General features: G+C 48.2%; 1 long non-coding RNA gene across 1 annotated transcript; it reads left to right on the forward strand.

The window, feature by feature from the left end:
• Positions 1-10,733: 10,733 nt before the first annotated feature.
• On the forward strand, positions 10,734-15,993 carry LOC122899027. Its single transcript, XR_006383087.1, has 3 exons — positions 10,734-10,808; positions 12,776-12,921; positions 15,882-15,993. It is a non-coding gene; the product is annotated as an uncharacterized LOC122899027 (long non-coding RNA).
• The last annotated feature ends 838 nt before the right edge of the window (positions 15,994-16,831 follow it).

Here is a 16,831-nt window from a genome sequence, read left to right on the forward strand (position 1 = left end):
CCTGTCTTCTATAACTTGGGGGCCACAGGATAGGACTCTGGAGAACTTAGTCCCGGATCTCATCTTCTGTTGCCTAAAGGCTGGCCCAGTGGTGCTTCCTGTCCTCCATGTTCACGCTGCACCTGCAGGGGTGCGCAATAGGGCCCCCTTGACTTCGAAGAAGATTCTAAAGCAGAAATGGGGAAAACACCAAGAAAGCCCTGGAGGTAGGACTCTGCTAGCATGCACTGAACTGTCTACCACTTCTGGGACAATCAGAGATGGAATCAGACAGAGTTGGAGGGAGCATGACACAGGACACTGAAAACAGCTGCCACCATCCCTGCCTGCTGCATTACCACCTCTCCCCTTGGTTTGTGTTTTGAGAAGAGCCTGGGAACAAGGTCACAAATGCAGAGAATGCAGCTCCAAGTAGAGACTGTGAAAATCTAGGAAAGGTGCTGCTTCAGGGACTAAGGTTAGTGGGTTCTGATTCACCTCCTCCAAGAAGCCCTCTGAGATTCCCTCTGCTAATGTACTCTTGCCCTCATATGAACTCCCCTCTGAACTCCTTCTGCCCCCAGGTTGAGCTGTTTAGTCTGCCTATGGCTGCTCACACATCTCCCTTACTCTGTTATTGTACACCTGGAGGCAGAACTCACATCAGATTCATCTTTGTGGCCTCACTGCGTCTAGCACATGGAGAACCAACAATAGTTGCTTTTCTTGAATGAATAGACAATTGGCACCACTGGAACTGTCCATTTTCCTCTTCTGTGAGAATTGTTGACCCCGAATCATAAAAATCAAACAAATGAACAAACAAAAACCCGGTAAATATTTATAAAGTTCTTATTGCCTTGTGTTAGAAAGTACTTTCACAACCAGTTCCATTCCTTATAGCAAAACTGAGGCTGTAGGGGTGAAGTATCACAAGGTCACACAGGTGGGAATTAGCAAAGCAAGGATTTGAACCAAGGAAACTGACACCATGTTGAGGGCTCTTCTCTGTCTCTTAGGGGGCACTAAAAGGCACCAGGAGAAGATGAGATACTCCATTGATTTCTAGGTCCTCAAAAGTTCTGTTTAAGTCTCAAAAAAACCCTCCCGCCAGCTAGCACCGTTTGGCTAAAATTCTGTTTTCAATCTTGTTTCGTACTCCTACCACGGTCCATCATATCTGGGCAGTTATTCTGAGGAAGGGGGAGTGCTTCCTCAGAGTGAGGGCCCCACACCTTGAAATCAGGCCCGAAACTTTTGTTAGATTCTTTATTCTTTCCAGCATTTGACACAATTGCAATTTTACATTGATTTTGTTCCTGACCATTAAATTCATTGTTCTTCACAAAACTCCAAACTCCACAAAGGCAGGAACCATATCTGTTTTCATCCGCCTGTTTCTCCATTCATCATGGATTCAACCATCCATCCATCCATCCATCCACCTATCCACCCATCCATCCACCCAAACAAAATATTTTTGAGTTTCAGCCATGTGCCAGACACTGATTTGACCATGAGAAGTCACAGCGAGCAAAACAAAATCTCCGCATGTCTGACACTTAATTTTGGTAGGGAGAGAGATGATAAAAAAGAAATCAGGTAAATGTAGAACATGTCAACGATAGTGCCATGAAGAAAAATAAAGGAACATGGGAGAGGGAGGAGAGAGTGATGGACTACGGAAGCTTCACCATCAAGACCTCAGGGAAGCCTACAGACTTGCCTCCCAGAATTTCCTTTCAATGAAAAGGAAATCACAGGTAACCACTGGCAGCCCACTTTCTACTGAGACTCCTGTGCTTCTGCTTCTGTCCTTGTTTTGAGAAACAATCCAGTGAAAAGAGAGAGATAGGGAGTGCAATTTCTAGTATCCAGCAAAGTGTCTGGCATTTAGTAGGTATTCAGTGAATACTGGATGAATAAATGCATGGGTAGATGGATGGATGATGGATAGATGATGGGTGGATGGATGGATGGATGGATGGGTGAGTGGATGGATGGTTGATGGATGGATGGATGGATGGGTGGGTGGGTGGATGGATGGATGGATGGATGGATAGACAGGTAGATGGATGGATGGATGGATGGATGGGTACGTAGTGAGTAGATGGATGGATGGATGGGTGAGTGGATGGATGGGTGGATAGATGGATGGGTGGATGATGGATGGATGGATGGGTGGATGGGTGAATGGAAAGGTGTTGACATGGGAATATTTTTTTTTTCCAAACATGGGAATATTTTGAGGTGGACTGGAAGCTGAGGACAGCCCTCTACCTATCTAGGGGAGACATGGACTTCAGGAGTGTGGGTGCCTCACTGTCGCTTTTGCCCCACTGCTCCTAAGGGACATTCTGGGGAAGATGAGGCAGGCCTGGGTGGCACTAGAGGACTCCCTGAGCCTTCTGAAGCCCCCTCTTTACTCCTACTCCACACTGGCATGGAAGGCAAGTAAACCTCGTCCCAGGGTCAACATTCTGGCTCAAAGCCTTGTAGGAAAGGGCAGGCGTCCAGGGTGAGGCTCAAACCCCAGCAGCCAGGGGGATTTCCTGTTCCTGGACTCACTTAAGTGCAACAAACCTCAAGTGGAAGCTAAAGTAAAAGCTAATAAGAAAGGCACACTGTGTACCTAATGAATTTTTAAATCAATTATGAAACAGTCTAATTGATCATTTGTTAACATCTTGAAACTCTTACAAATTAATGTTATATAAAAAACTCTCACAGTCTGTTAACTCCGTAAAGGTGTCTCAAATCTGCTTTTGAATGCAGCAGTAAGCTGGGTTGTGTGTGCGCGTGTGGATTGTGTGTGTGTGTGTGTGTGTGTGTGTGTGTACGTGCATGTGGTTCAGTCTGACCATACCAAAATCAGCGGCTCTGCCTTTGGATGGCGTCCACCTGCCTGTTCACAGAAATGCCGTCTGGTCACCTTGTTGGTGTCAGTGTCCGTCCTGCCATCCAGGTGGTACAGGTATTCAGAGTGTCTGTCCCACCGGGAGAGGCTGCTTAAAACTGCCCACCAGCTTAGTGGCCGCTGTTCTACTGGGGGCCGTTAGTGACTGATGACTGTGGCAAGCGGCACAAAGAGAAAGGGACAATGTGAATGCAGCCATCCCAAACCTCAAAAGGCAAAGGGACCCAGGAATCCAAGTCGTGAGGCCCCGCTAAGGAGGGACACCAAGGCAGTCACCCAATGCCCTATTCCCCGGAGAAGTCGCCAGCAGTACTGCTGGCAAATGCACTGTGTTCTCTTTTAAGTCAGTGACGGGGGCAAATCCATGGGAGGGGGCTTCGCCAGGCCCATGAAGTAAACTGCTCAGCCATTTTAACTGCGGCCAAGTCCGTTCCTGAGCTCTGTTTCAGGCACCTGTTTGGGGAATGACGCTGAGATCCTGGAAAAAGGCCAGAGGGAGGCAGAAATCATGTGGAAGTGTTGAAAAGCAAGATTCAAGGAGCCAGGAGTATTTTGCATTTTGGGGGGTGGAGGGAAAGGCCAGTGGGGCCAGGGTGTGGAGAGCCAGGAGGGGCTTGCCGACTCCCCACTTTCTAATCTGCGGACGGCTTTTGTAAGAACATCACCAGATTTCTTATTACTGTGGAGATTCATGGCTGTTTGGTTTTGTTTTGCTTTGTCTTTTGAAGCAGGAGAGAACTAAGTTAGATCTGAGGACGGCTGACCTGAAGTCAGGGTACTTTCTCACAGCCGTGATCCTGGGATGGAGGCTGTAGAATCCGTCCCATCCTGAAAACTCTGAAGAACCGATCAGCCATGTCTGTCTTCTGCACAACAGGTCCCACCTTCACTGCAGCCCATAGACCCCATGTGATCTGCCAATTAAAAAACAAAACAAAACATTAAACTTTTACTGTTCCTCATCTTCTATTTCTACACAATCACATTTCTCATAGTCGAGTACAGATAGCTGCATTAAATTTTTATTTTTACTTATTTTTAATTTATATTTTTAAATAAAGTTGTTATTTATTTATTTATTTATTTATTTGCTGACTATAGATTTATTGCAGGTAATTTGGAAGAAAAGAAAAATGTAACACAGAAGAAAAAAATGGAGATAATCATTGTAAGAGTTTCCTCCTTTCTTCTCTGGGCACATAGAATTGTTCTATGTAAAAGTTTGTACCTTAATTTGTTTTTTAAAATTTAACCCCGCTTCACATTCATCTTGTCATGTTATTAGAAAAACCTTAAACACCTTTTCGATATTATGTGGTGTGTTTTTTTTCTTCTGTTAAGAAGTGAAGTACAAAGCAAAGCAGTATTTCAGAATGACCTGACAGGAGAAAGTACAGGTACCACACCTCCCATTCACTCCTCCTCAGGGGTAATTTCTGTGAATGTTTTGGGCACATTCCATGAGCCAAAGCCTTTTTTGATGGCTCCACAATATCCCTTCAAATGGATACACCCCACTCTATTTACTTCCTTGCCTCCATTGTTAAACACTTATATTTTCAGATTTTCATTGAATTTCTGGTCTTCACTTATTCACTGCGTATCTGTTTACACATTCAGTAAGTGTCAGGCAGCTCTGTGTGCACGATTCTAGGTCACAAGAATATGGCGGCCAACAAAACAGACAAGAAGCCGCTCCCACAGAGACCTCACAATTTGGTAACGGAAACCTGACCACGAGTAAATAGAACAGAGCGTGTTGGATGGTGGTATGTGCCACGGAGAAAACTTTGTGAAAAAGAAGGGGGTGGTAGTTCTGGGTGGACAGGCAGCCATGTTCACTCCTGGGCCTGAGCAGAGCTCCAAGTCTTGGCCTCGAGTTTATGACCCTGGCTGATCTCCACAGTAGTCGGTGAAGGCCTCACACCGTCCTCTTGGGACAAGGCTTACGGACATCCGATGGCCGACTTCCACCTTCCTCCATTCCCATCCCTGTTGGATCGAGTCTGGAGAAATTCTACCTCACGCTTTTTGCTCCCCAGGAACCTTTGCAGGAACTAACATTCACGTCAGCCTGTACGTCACTCGCTTTCTCGCCTGCACAAGAATATAGCACGATTATAATAAAGCAGGCTGGCGGGTAGAGACCCAAGTCCCCACAGCATGAGCCAAGTCACTTCCTCAGGACCCCAACTCTGCCTCCTCAGGAACTGGTGCGTCCGACTGGGCCTTTTACCGTCTTGAGGGCACAGGTGACAGCGTGATTCCAGGGGGCCAGGGTCTAGGATGGGCCACGCAGCTCTGTCTCGCCATCAAAGGAGCCCAGAGCCATATCGCCTTCCCCGGATCTGGGTGAGGAACGTATTTTCACCTGCGCTATGTCCAGGTGTCACTGTCCATCGGAGAGGAGACACTGTGGTCCTTGACCCAGGTGTCCTGAGGCGGGTCCCAGCTGCCCAGCCCCCGATCCCCAGGCAGGGCCTGTCCCAAGCCTTCCCTACATTCAAGGACAGCCATCATCGGCTCCGATCACAAGTTAGGGTCACGGAATCCCTCCCCGTTTCCAGGAAGGCCATCAGAATATAGGCACAGTGGAGCATTAAAGGCAATGTAGTTGGATACTTTTCAGAATACAAAAAGAAAGATGGTTTTTTGAAGCATTAAGTGAGACAAGACCAAGCTGCGTAATGAAAAGCCATTTCAGCCAGCTCCTACCCTACCCTGGGCCAGGAGCCAGTGATCGTGGGCGTGAGGCCTTCCACACTGTTGTCCTTCTCACACAGCTGTCCCCAAACACGTGTGAACACCTCTAGGAGTTCTATTTGTTGTTTTCACGGAACCAGAATCCTACTTTATAAGGTTTTCCCAACCCATCTTGCTTTGAATGCCTGATGGCTTTCCAAGTCAGCTAATTTGAATCTGCCTCGATCTCTGTGTCTGGCGGAGTCTGTCTGCACACACACAGGTGACTTGCGTGGCAGGTCTTATTACAGACACTGATTTTCAGGGCAGGCTTTCTTTTCCGCTTGCTTCTCCCCTCAATTCTCCCACCGCCACCTCGTGCCTGCAATCTGTTTCATGTTCTTCTCTACTTTTCTCAAAGCTCAGAAAATCATACACAGACATACAAACATAAACACATGTACAAAGTATGTACATATATGTACACGCATGTATACATGCATATGCGCCTCCCTGCCTCCTGTTTTTCTCCCCCACCCTGTCTCATGGAAATCCACCCCCCAAATCTGACAAAAAAGCCCTCATTCCCCCATAGCGGGCATGAACCCTTATTTGTTTGGCCATTCTCCTACTGATGAGAATTCATTTGATTTTTGATTTTTATTCTTGGCGACAAGAAAAAAATGCTGTGCAAAACATCTTTCTGCATTTATATGTAGATCCATATCTTCAGATAATTGTGCTTTTATTTCCATGGGATAGATTCCCAGGAGTGGAAATTTTGAGACTTTGGGATCATTTAAGGCTTAAAAGGGAAAATATAAGAGAAGGAAGACAAGGGATGCATGTGGTCCAAGCTCCAAGCTCGGAGCTTCTGATGTTGGGACATTTTCAGTGATTTAATTTTTCTGCCCTCATTCCTAAATGGGTCAGAGTGTTCCTTCCGCCTCCTGTAGATAGTCAGAGCAAGGAGTCCCACAACTATTCAAATGCTCCCTGAGGCTAATACAGGGGGAAAAAAATAATGGAGTAGGGGGTAGGGGCTTCTTATTAGCCCGTGACCTTGAGAATCTACCAGGCCTCTCTGCACACCTTTTACTCTCCTCCACTGCAAAAGAAGCCCTGCAGGTCAGGTGCAGAGGGGATGCCTGTGAGGAGGTGAAAGTGTGAGTACCCCGCCCGGGGAGGGGTGAACGCTGTTAGCAATTGGCTTGAACTTGCATTCGGAGGCCTTGGCAGAAGGTAGCTACAACCCAGCCGTCCTTCCAGCTGCCCACCTGCTGCTGCGGTTTCACTGGGATAATCGGCCTCCCTTAAAGTCCCTGCTTGGAACATCGGTTCTTTCTTTCCCTTGATGGGAAAATTACAGCAATTGGACGGAACAACCACCTTCCATTTTAGCATCAACAAATGAATGAGTCATGATGGATGAGAAGGAAAACCATAAATGCTTAGGGAGGCGGAGGGGGCAAACAATCTTTGCTTGAAACAGGCTGATGCGATCTCCACCCATTCATGTGGCCACATTGTTCAGTAACCGTGTAGCTGGGCCAGGAAGAGCGGAGGGGTGGGGCAGGCTGCGGGCAGGGCAGTGTCCCACACTTGCCCCGTGTACGCAGGAGAAGCTTAGACAAGAATAATGTGTTGAAATCTGGCGTAAACTTTACACCCAGTCCTGGCACCTATACGGATATGTGCCATTGATTTGGTTCCATACCTGGGGTAGAGGATGGAGACAGACACAGCATGAGGCACGTTTGCCTTTAAACCAATTGAGGAATGCTTAGTCTCGCTGGGAGGGAAGGTGGTTCTGTGCAGCCGGCTTTATGGGAATGGTCCCTCCATACTTATCGAAATCCCAGAGACATCACAGGACTTCTTGGAAAGAACTGGGATGGGTTAGGGGACCTGGTCTCCGGTCATGGCTCTGCCACCAAATAGCTTGAGGACCTTCATGGAAGTAACTCACTTCTCTAGGCCTCCGTTTACCCCCCCTGGAAACTAAGGCCAGTAGACTGGATGAATTCCAAAGCCTCTCAGGTATGAAACTCTAAGTATTTTTTCTAATTAAAAATAACGTTTAAAGATATGTAACAAAAGAAATCATGTCTCACAGAGAGAAATTGGAAAATACAGATGGACCCAAAAAAGGAAAAGTGAACAAAATATTAAATCTGAAATCGCAGTACTGAGAATAAAAATTGAAAAAAAAAGCTAAATTTGAGATATATTACTGAGTAGTAAACATTGTTAACCAACTTATGTGTATTTTCAGAGGCTCTAAGAAATAGATATACTTATCTTTTAGTATTTGTATGAAAATTTGTACTTCTAGCAAACAAGGAATAGTTCTAAACATACAGCATTACAACGTACTTATTTGTAACTTAGCATGACACACGGATTTCTTTTTACGTCACTATCGCCCTCATTTAAAATACCTGCCTAGTTCTTTAGCATATGGCTTCTCCAAATTTTATTAATGCTGAACACTTGAGATGTTTTGTATTTGTCACTATTAAAAATAATACTATGAAGGACATCCTGGTCATTAAGTCTTTACAGGCATCTTAAAATTATGTCCCGAAATAGGGTGGTGAGACAGGAGTGGATGCGTAGTGAATGGGTGTTGTGTGCTGAGAACAGGGGGGAGCGGCTGAGCTGGCTATGGCAGGCTCTCTGTTGGGAAAGGAGAGGAGAGACGTGTGAGTCAGAACACTGACCCTGATTTTGTCGAAGGGAATCTCTACTGTGTGCCGGCTGGCGGGGGGAGGTTAGGAGGGGCTGGGGGTGCTGGTTAGTGAGATGCTTACAACAGCGGGCATCTGAATTACCCACCGCATGGTGCAGGGCCTACGAGAGGTGGCCCAATGTCACCTACCCAGAACCTACAACATCTTTCGGAGATGAGCATGGAGTATGAGGAGGGGGAGGAGAGTAATTTTGTATTGCCGGGAAATCAGGAGAATGTTCTCTGATAACAATCACGGCTCAGCTATTCCCCGAGGAAAGAAGGAAGGGGTTCTCCCTCATTGACTCTTGGAATGCCATTTCCTGGGCCTCCTCATTACGAAAGGGGAAGAGTGAAAGTTGAGGTCTCCTGAACAACGGCTGGCAAGATGGGGGAGATAATACGTCCAGTGCCTGTGAGTTCCTTCATAAATAAGAAAAATGTAGGCTAAGAAAGGAGCCAAGAGCTCTGATCACTCAGCAGATCATGAAGGCTCTGATTCTGGAGAGTGACACTCACTAGGATTCGGAGGGAACCTCTCTGCACCCATTTCACAGACTCAGAGGTCTGAGCGATGCGTCCGGCTCTCTGAAAGAAAGCCACGGCAGGGCTGGAAAACCATCCTGGGTCCACGGAAGAGCATCCCTGCCTTCACGGCTTTACTGTTGAAAAGTTGGAGTGAGGTAACGTCTAAGAACGTCCTTTGTAAACTATAAAATATTATAAGTCTATGTGAGAGATTACTATGACTTATAAAGCTGAGTTACAGCAAATTTTAAATGAAAAGCTCAAATCGCCAAGCTGTAGAATGCTAACTTTTTGTATTCATTTTTCCTAATGGGACAATAAGAATCGTGAACATGTATTGAATTCCGCTGTGGGATCTAAGCGCTTCTATGAGGTTAACCTCGTTTAATCCTTGCACAAACCCTGGGAGGAGGGTGCTACAATTGTCCCCGTCTCACAGATGAGCAAATGAGGCTACTGAGAGGTGAAATAACTTGTGCAGAATCCCACTATATGACGTCCGCTGGCTCTCATAGTCTGGGATGCATTCCTAGATCATGTAGAAAGGTACTCATGCCCAGAAAAAGAGGACCTGGGTTTAAGCTGACCATTCACATGCCTTTGAAAAGTCTAGGCCAATCCAAAGATTTGCTTCCATTCGACTGGGGCGGGAGGGACTCCTCTAGCTGGGGATCAGGCTGGGGTCTCTCTTGGAACAGAAAGGGTTAAGCTGACCCATGATCTGGAAGACCCTGAGATTATTTTCCTTCTGTGCCACATATGTAGATGGGCTCTGAAGACCGAACATCTCTCCTCATTGGGAATCATGAATTTTTATGAAGCCAGTCCAGAATTCCCAGAATTCAGTCGGGTGCACTTTGCAGACCCTGAAATGCTGTCACCATGGAAGGTTTCATTGCTTGCACCTGCTAAAACATTTGAGGCATTTGAGAGGCAGTGAAACACATTTGCTTTTCATTTTATCTGACTTTGGAAACCTTTGAAGTGTTTAATAGTAGAGCCCAGGAAAGATCCCTGCCTCTTAATCATTTACTCGTAAGGCACATTGTCGGCTGGTAGCCTGTCAAGCAGAAACTGACCTGAGCCCAGTTTTATTAAGTGTCACATGCCCAGTCACTGTTCATTAAAGGTGTTTTAAGGTTTGAATTATGTAATTTATGAGAAGAAGAAATAAAAATTCCATTGTTTTATTAATATGCAGCCCAGGATCTCTTGCTCATAACAAACTTGAAGGGAAGTTGGGCAAAATGACGTGAGGGGGAGGATGGAGGTGGCCTTCGGTCCTCTGGCCTTCCTGGGCCCCCGGCCCTCCCGTGTTCCCTCCTTCCGAGCCCTGGCAGGAAGCCTATGGGCAGGCAGAGCTCTGGGAGGGAGCCGTCCCTGCCTGTCCGCCTGTCCTCTTGTCCCCTTGGTCTGAGACCCCATGTGACAAAGCACCTTCCCCCTCTCTTCCCAGATCTTCCTCCCCTTTTCCAGGAAGGCCTAAAACAAACAAACAGCAAAAAAAAGCATTCCTAGAGTGACCCCGGGTGACCATGTCGGTCACAGTCATTGAGAACCAATGCGCTTGTCTCTCAGGAGAGCTGGGGGCGGGCGTGGCACCGGGCACTTGGCAGCTGCTATAGGTTAAGGATCTTACTGGGTCCTCACCCCACCTGAAGGAAAGGGGCTGTCATCCCCACTTTTCATCCATTTCTCTCGAGTGCCTAGGGGGTCCTTAGCCCACGTCCCCCTTCTGGGAATCCTGCTGATGAGCACGTCAGGAGGTGAGGCTAGACCGGACCAGGTAGTGTGTGCTTCATCTGGACTTGAACTCTGGCCAGTGGCCCAGCGGGCCCCCAGCAGGGTTGGGCGTGTTCACAAAGGACTTTTTTCTCTTACCAGTTCTCCATCTATCGTCAGAGCCTTCACAAGTTCACGTCCACCAGAGGCTTTGCCAAGGGTTGCTCCTGGAGGGGTCTCCCTCAGCTGGTAGGTTGACCCCCACCCTCCCTCACCCAGGCCCCCTTTCTCCTCCCCAGCTTCTGAACCAAGCCCTGCCTGCCCCGTGGTGGGGCGGCCTTGAAATCCTCCAGTGGTTGTTCACGTATATATATGTGCTGCCCTTGGATTAGCTCAATAAAGGACCGGAAGGGAAAAAGACATTTTCTAAAATGTGGCCAGCCCCGCAGATTTTAGATCAGGGTTGGGATTTGAAAGCTGCTGCAGCTGAAGGCATTTCTCGCTCTCCACCTGTGCCCCACTTTCCTGTACCCCACACCAAGAATCATGAACTTGATTTTGAGTATTTTCCTAATCAAGTGACTCATGGGTTACAGGTGCAAAGTTGTACCAGGCTTTTCTCCCTTGGCTCAAATTTGTGAGTTTTTATTTCTGAAAGGGGATCTCAGGTGCTAAGCCTTTTCTAAGACACCTCACAGGAATGGTGTAGCGTTTTTGAGAACAGGGGCCCTTTAAAGCCGGGTGGGGTGGGGGAGGGGCAGGGCTAGGACTAAATGAACTCCTGTTTGGGAAGCCAGAGCTCCCAGACAACCCGGAATAGGAGAGGCCCTGTGTGCAAGAGGCGAGGTGGTGGGCCGGGTTTTACAAATCTGTGTCAATCATTAACCCACTTAATTTTGAATTACCAATTCCACTGATATTTCGATAGTGCTGGCTGCTGGCAGTCTGGGCTGTAGGAGTCATTGCCTTTGATCTGCCAGCCCAATTTCCATTAGCAGTAAAACCACAGGCCTCTGCTGGGCCATGGGCCTTGGGGGAGCTCTGAGCTTTTGACCCAATGCAAGAGAGCTTCGGGGAGCGTCTCCAGAATTAGTCATCCCAAATCTATGAACTCATGAATTCTGCACAGTTTTCAGCATTGTACCGGGCACTGGGAAGCAGAGAGGAGTAAGTTAGTTCAGCCTCTCAGAGACAAGTGCACAGCTAATTTCAGCACATCAGGTCTGATACCTGCTTGGACAAAGGAGGAGTAGGCAGCTGTGGGAGTTTTGAGGAGGTGCTTCAGGGAAGACTTCCCAGAGGAGGTGACGTCTAGGCTGAGAACTGAAGCTGGGGTAGGAATTAGTGCGGTGATGTGCAGAAAAGCCAAGGCAAGCTCAGAAGAACCTTCTGAAGCCTGGGATGGAGTTCAGAATTCATCCGAGGGTTATGGAAGCCCTTTGTTGGTTTTAAGAAGGGGCAGGTAGTGTGAGTGGATTCATATTGTAGAAGGCCAAGTGTGGAAAACGTAGCGAGGAGGAGGCGAAGGAACGGAAGCAGGGAGACTAGTCTGACATTAGTGGGCAGCGCTGCTGAGGGTGCATTTCGGGCCAAGCAAAGCCTATGTGTTGCCAGGGAGAAGGAAGGAGATCCTGCCAGGAGGCCTGGCTCTGGGACATGATAGGCCTTCCCCAAAGCACAAAAGTCAGGACCCTCTTGGCATCTGAGCCTGAACCCACAGAGTTTCGGCTCAGAGGTGGAAATTCAGAAAAGTAGAGTCACCACGAAGAGAAGGCGGAGAGGACAGGTGAGGGAGTGGGTGCTCCCTTTTCAGGTCTAGAAAGATTTACTTTACCTGTCGGGGTTGGATAGCTTTCAGGACTGAAAACTGAGGGAAGGACTTCCCTTGGACTCTAGACACATATCAGGTCAAAGCTGGCCCCGGGCAGCCATGGACAGTTGTGCAGGCTCGACACACAACAAGGAAGCCATGGAGGGCGGCCCTGGGTAGCATGGAACTCCTGTTAATCATCAATATGCCTCTGAGTGTTGGAGACTATATTTTTTTCCTTATAGGGTGTGGTGAGATAGACAGAGGTATGCACTACTTGGTGAGATCTAGGCTCTTTCTTTCAAGTAAGGTGTTAAATGTGAACATTACCTAACAAATCATTATTTTAAAAAGTTAATCTAACACTTACTATGTGCTGGCTGTGTTGCATGCTTTCACTTGTTAGCTTATTAAATTACCCCATCTCCAAGAAGTAGGCATCCTTGAGTTCATTTTCCCTGATGGGAAAACTGAAGATCAGACAGAGGAAATCATTAGTGCCGGTCTCATGGCTGATTCGTGGAAGCGTCGAGAATTATCAAAGCGTGACAGGTAAATCCAGCTGTGGATGGGACACGGAGTTGGGGGATGAGGCTGGAAGGTCATTGGGCTCTTCAGTGTTCCCCCTGGGAAGTTTGGTGCCCTCCGTGGTCAGGGTCCGGCTCTCCGAATCTTCCCTGACCCCTCTCTTTACCAGGCTGTGGAACAGGAAGGCACATTCCTCAGCTGGGGCAGCGTGTTCCTGGTTTCTGCATGCCTGTCCTCCATTCTGACAGGGCTGCCCACATGACTACATCCATGTACCTGGAGTACCTGGATGGCTCAGTCCTTAGGCATCTGCCCTCGGCTCAGATCATGATCTCACAGTCCTGGGATTGAATCCCACATGGGGCTCCCTGCTCAGCGGGGAGTCTGCTTCTCCCTCTTCTTCTGCCTGCTGTTCCCCCTACTTGTGCTCTCTCTCTCTCTCTCTGTCAAATAAATAAATCAAATCTGAAAATTTGAAAAAAAATTTGAGACAAAATTTGAAAAAAATATAAATCCACATATCTACTTTTTCTAGGCGCAGAATGTAGTGCTGCCTGCGGATAAAGCCAGGGAGAGAAGGGGAGCGGTTTGCCTAGCCCAGCTCACCCCCTCACCCCTTCTGCTGCAGAGAATGGAAGGTGGCAAGGTGAATGGAAGGAACCCATTGAGATGCTAGGAGTTGATAGCCTCGATGTGGCCCATTGCCTGTATCATTGTGTCTCTCCAGGGATCCCCGCGACCATGGGGACAGTGGGCTGCCCCAGTACAGAGCTTATGGTAAGCACTGACCAGAGACAAATGGGGAGTGTACTCCCTATCCTTTAGGTTGTACCCATCAGAGCAGTCTTCCCCCAGCTCTGAAAAGTTGACATTCAGCATTCTTTTGGGCGATGCATTATCCGACAGATAGCTTGGCCCCGAGATGGCCAGAAGGGGAGAGGACTCCCTTCTGATGTCTAGGAGCGTGAGGGGATCACTTAGCCTCTATTCTGTGCTGGGTCTTTGGTAGGTGGTAATCGAGCCAGGGACAAAGCTCCTGGTCATTTCACTTACCCCTCCCGCTCTGGGGTTGCTGATGTGCTCCAAGATTTGCTAAGCAGAACACGGAGGCTTACGGATTCAAAGTGATGTCCGGAGTCTCCGCAGCAGAACTGGGGGCTCCCTTGCTCCCGACTCCTCCCACGCCGTGCTTTTTCCGCGTGGCTGTGGGGGCCTCCCGAGAAGGAGAGGGTCGGGGCAGATGGGACGCATTTTAGAAGCTGTGTAAAAATGTGTCGTAAGCAAATTGGCACCATTTAAAATGGACTTTGGTTTTCATAAATGTGGTGCCTGCCGCTCGCTAGCGTTAGTACACAGGATATTTCCAAAATTCCTGTTTGAAAGTTAACCTACCACCGTGGAGATTTTTATCTGGAGGAAAAAGGAAACAAATGTGAAAACTCGAACCTGCCCCCAGACGCAAGAAGACAGGTGCTGGCTTGCCAAGTGAGGGGGCTGCTTTTTGTGCTGCGGGAATTAGCTCCGAGTTGCCACCCAGAGGCTGGGGGTGGGCACGGGGGGCCGAGCCAGGTGTTCATCCCCTGAGGCTGAGAAGTGACATGATGGATGAGACACAGTGGCTTGGGCCATCCCTCCAGGCTGCCCTGGCCTTTCCCTGATGACCTCCACACGGCAGCTCTCCCCAGTTCAGGGTCTCTCCAAATGCAGTCTAAGAACATCGTCTCAGGAAGTTCTAAATCTCATACAAACTTGAAAAATCACTTTTTCTTTCAAAAGCATAAAAATAATTCTCGTACCAGATATCTAAACACATCTCCTTTGTTGCAATGATAATACGCTTTGCTCTACAATAAGCCTTTCAATTTGTCGCATCTCCAATTGGGGTCTGAGATGAATTCTCCAGAACGTATGAATTATGTTTTCCTTTAAATGGAGTCCATGCACAGTTGGAGTTGAGAAACCCCATGCTCATGTAAAATTAGACTCCCAAGCCCCCGAGAGCAGAAACAGTGAGCAAATTACAGAGAGAGACCCCGGTGGCCTTGCTCCAGTCCCGGAGGCTGTGGGGCGATAGGGACAGAAGAAAATCCGTTTGCCCCCTTGGCTCCTCTTCCCCCCTTTGAGCAAAGCCTGGCTCGGGAAAGATGAAACCTGGCTGGAGTGGCATGGCTATCAAGCGAAGAGTCTCTGGAGACCCTCAGAGGCCCTCCCCACCCCCCTGATTAAATGGGAATAATCCCTGATTCTCTCTAGGGGTGGCTCCTGGAATATTACTGAGTTTCCGGTTTGGCTGCTCTGGTCTGGAACATCGGACATGTACCCCCACCTTCCCGTGCACTGTTAAATAGGTGGGACTTCAGGTCCAGTACGTCCATGGGTCTGTAGCCTTCTGAGCCTCTGTGGGACTTGGCTGAACACAGGCTGCTGGGCTCACCACCCCAGGAACCAAAATAAAGGACTAATCACACCCAGTGTTTACCAAGGTCTCACTGTATGGTGCTGTCTCACTTTATTCTCCTCTAGGGAGGTTAGGGAGTGTTATCATCACCCCCTTTTCTAGTCACCCAAAGCTTAGCTCAAGTGACCTGCTCCAGATCCCCTCTTGGAGACCTGTATGCCCAACCATGTTTCCTGCCTTCAAAGTCTCAAAGAAGGAGTTTGCTGAATGCCCAGCGTGCACAGATCCGGTTTTCTGGGTGTTACTAGCAATGGCACGTCCTGCCCTTTAGAATCATGATGTCCCAGCAGCAGCCACTAGTCCCCCGTGGCTACTGACCACTTGAAAGGGGGCTGCTCCAAACTGAGATGTGTTGTGAGTGCCAAACGCACACTGGATTCCAAAGACAGCGCAAAAAAGAGAATGCAGAACATTTCATGAATATTTTTACATTAACGATGGGTTGAAATGATTATATTTTACATAGATTGGGTTAAAGAAAATATTACTAAAATGAAGTTTGCTGGTTTCTTTTTACTTTTTGTAGCTGGGGCTACGAAAAGAGGGACAATGACATCCCTGGTTTTCGTCCTCTCTCCACGGCCAGCACAGCCCCAGACATTCTGCGCGTGCGCACACCAGTTCGGTCCCGGGTCCCAGGCTGGTTCAGATACTCTCAGTCTTTGGCATCTCTCACTGTGGTGACGACGAGTCCTGAGGGCAAAGGACAGGGTTTGTCCTTCCGCCCCCAAGAGCAACAACAAGCAGAGGACTGAACTCCTAGGAGAAGCTTGAGAAGTATGGTTGATCTTTGTTATTCATGGTAATGTTCTAGAAGTTTGCCACAGCAATGAATTCGTAAATACTGAACCACTGTTCCTGGGGGAACTAGAGTTAGACTCCTGCAAAGCACTTCTGATATTTTTGCCGACTGATCAATACAAACCTCGTGCAGTTTGTGTTTCTGCTTAAATGTAGACACACCTCTTCAGGCCTCAGCCACCCAGTCTGTAAGATGGGGGTCCCACGACTCATTTCCTCTCTTGTGAGTGCTGTTGTGAGGATCTGATGAGGTGCCTGGGCGAAGGGTTTTGGAAACAGCACCTAACACGTGGATGCAGAGTTCGCCTGCTTTCCTGACTGGCTGTGAGCTGGGGGAGGCAGGACACGTCAGGGCGCAGGCACCGAGAACACAGGCTCTGGACCCCACTGGCCTGGGTTCGGATCCTGATTCTGTGCCTGATGGACTGCATGAGCTTGGGCCAGTGACTGAAACTCCCCAGGCCTCAGGCCCCCTGTGCGATAGGGATGATGTCAACAATTTATCCTTAAATCAATGAGCCTGTGCTGGCAAAGTGCTTGGCACTGCCTCCAGACAGAGAACGACCAGCAGTGAGTGGGGCAGGTCTCACTCTAATAGTCACTGTGCCCTCATCTGGGCTGAGTGATGGGGGTTGAGGGAGTCCTGTGAGCATCAGCTTCTTTGTGTTAAAAGCC

This window comes from Neovison vison, chromosome 2 (genome assembly GCF_020171115.1).
Source record: "Neovison vison isolate M4711 chromosome 2, ASM_NN_V1, whole genome shotgun sequence".
Lineage (NCBI taxonomy): Eukaryota > Metazoa > Chordata > Mammalia > Carnivora > Mustelidae > Neogale > Neogale vison.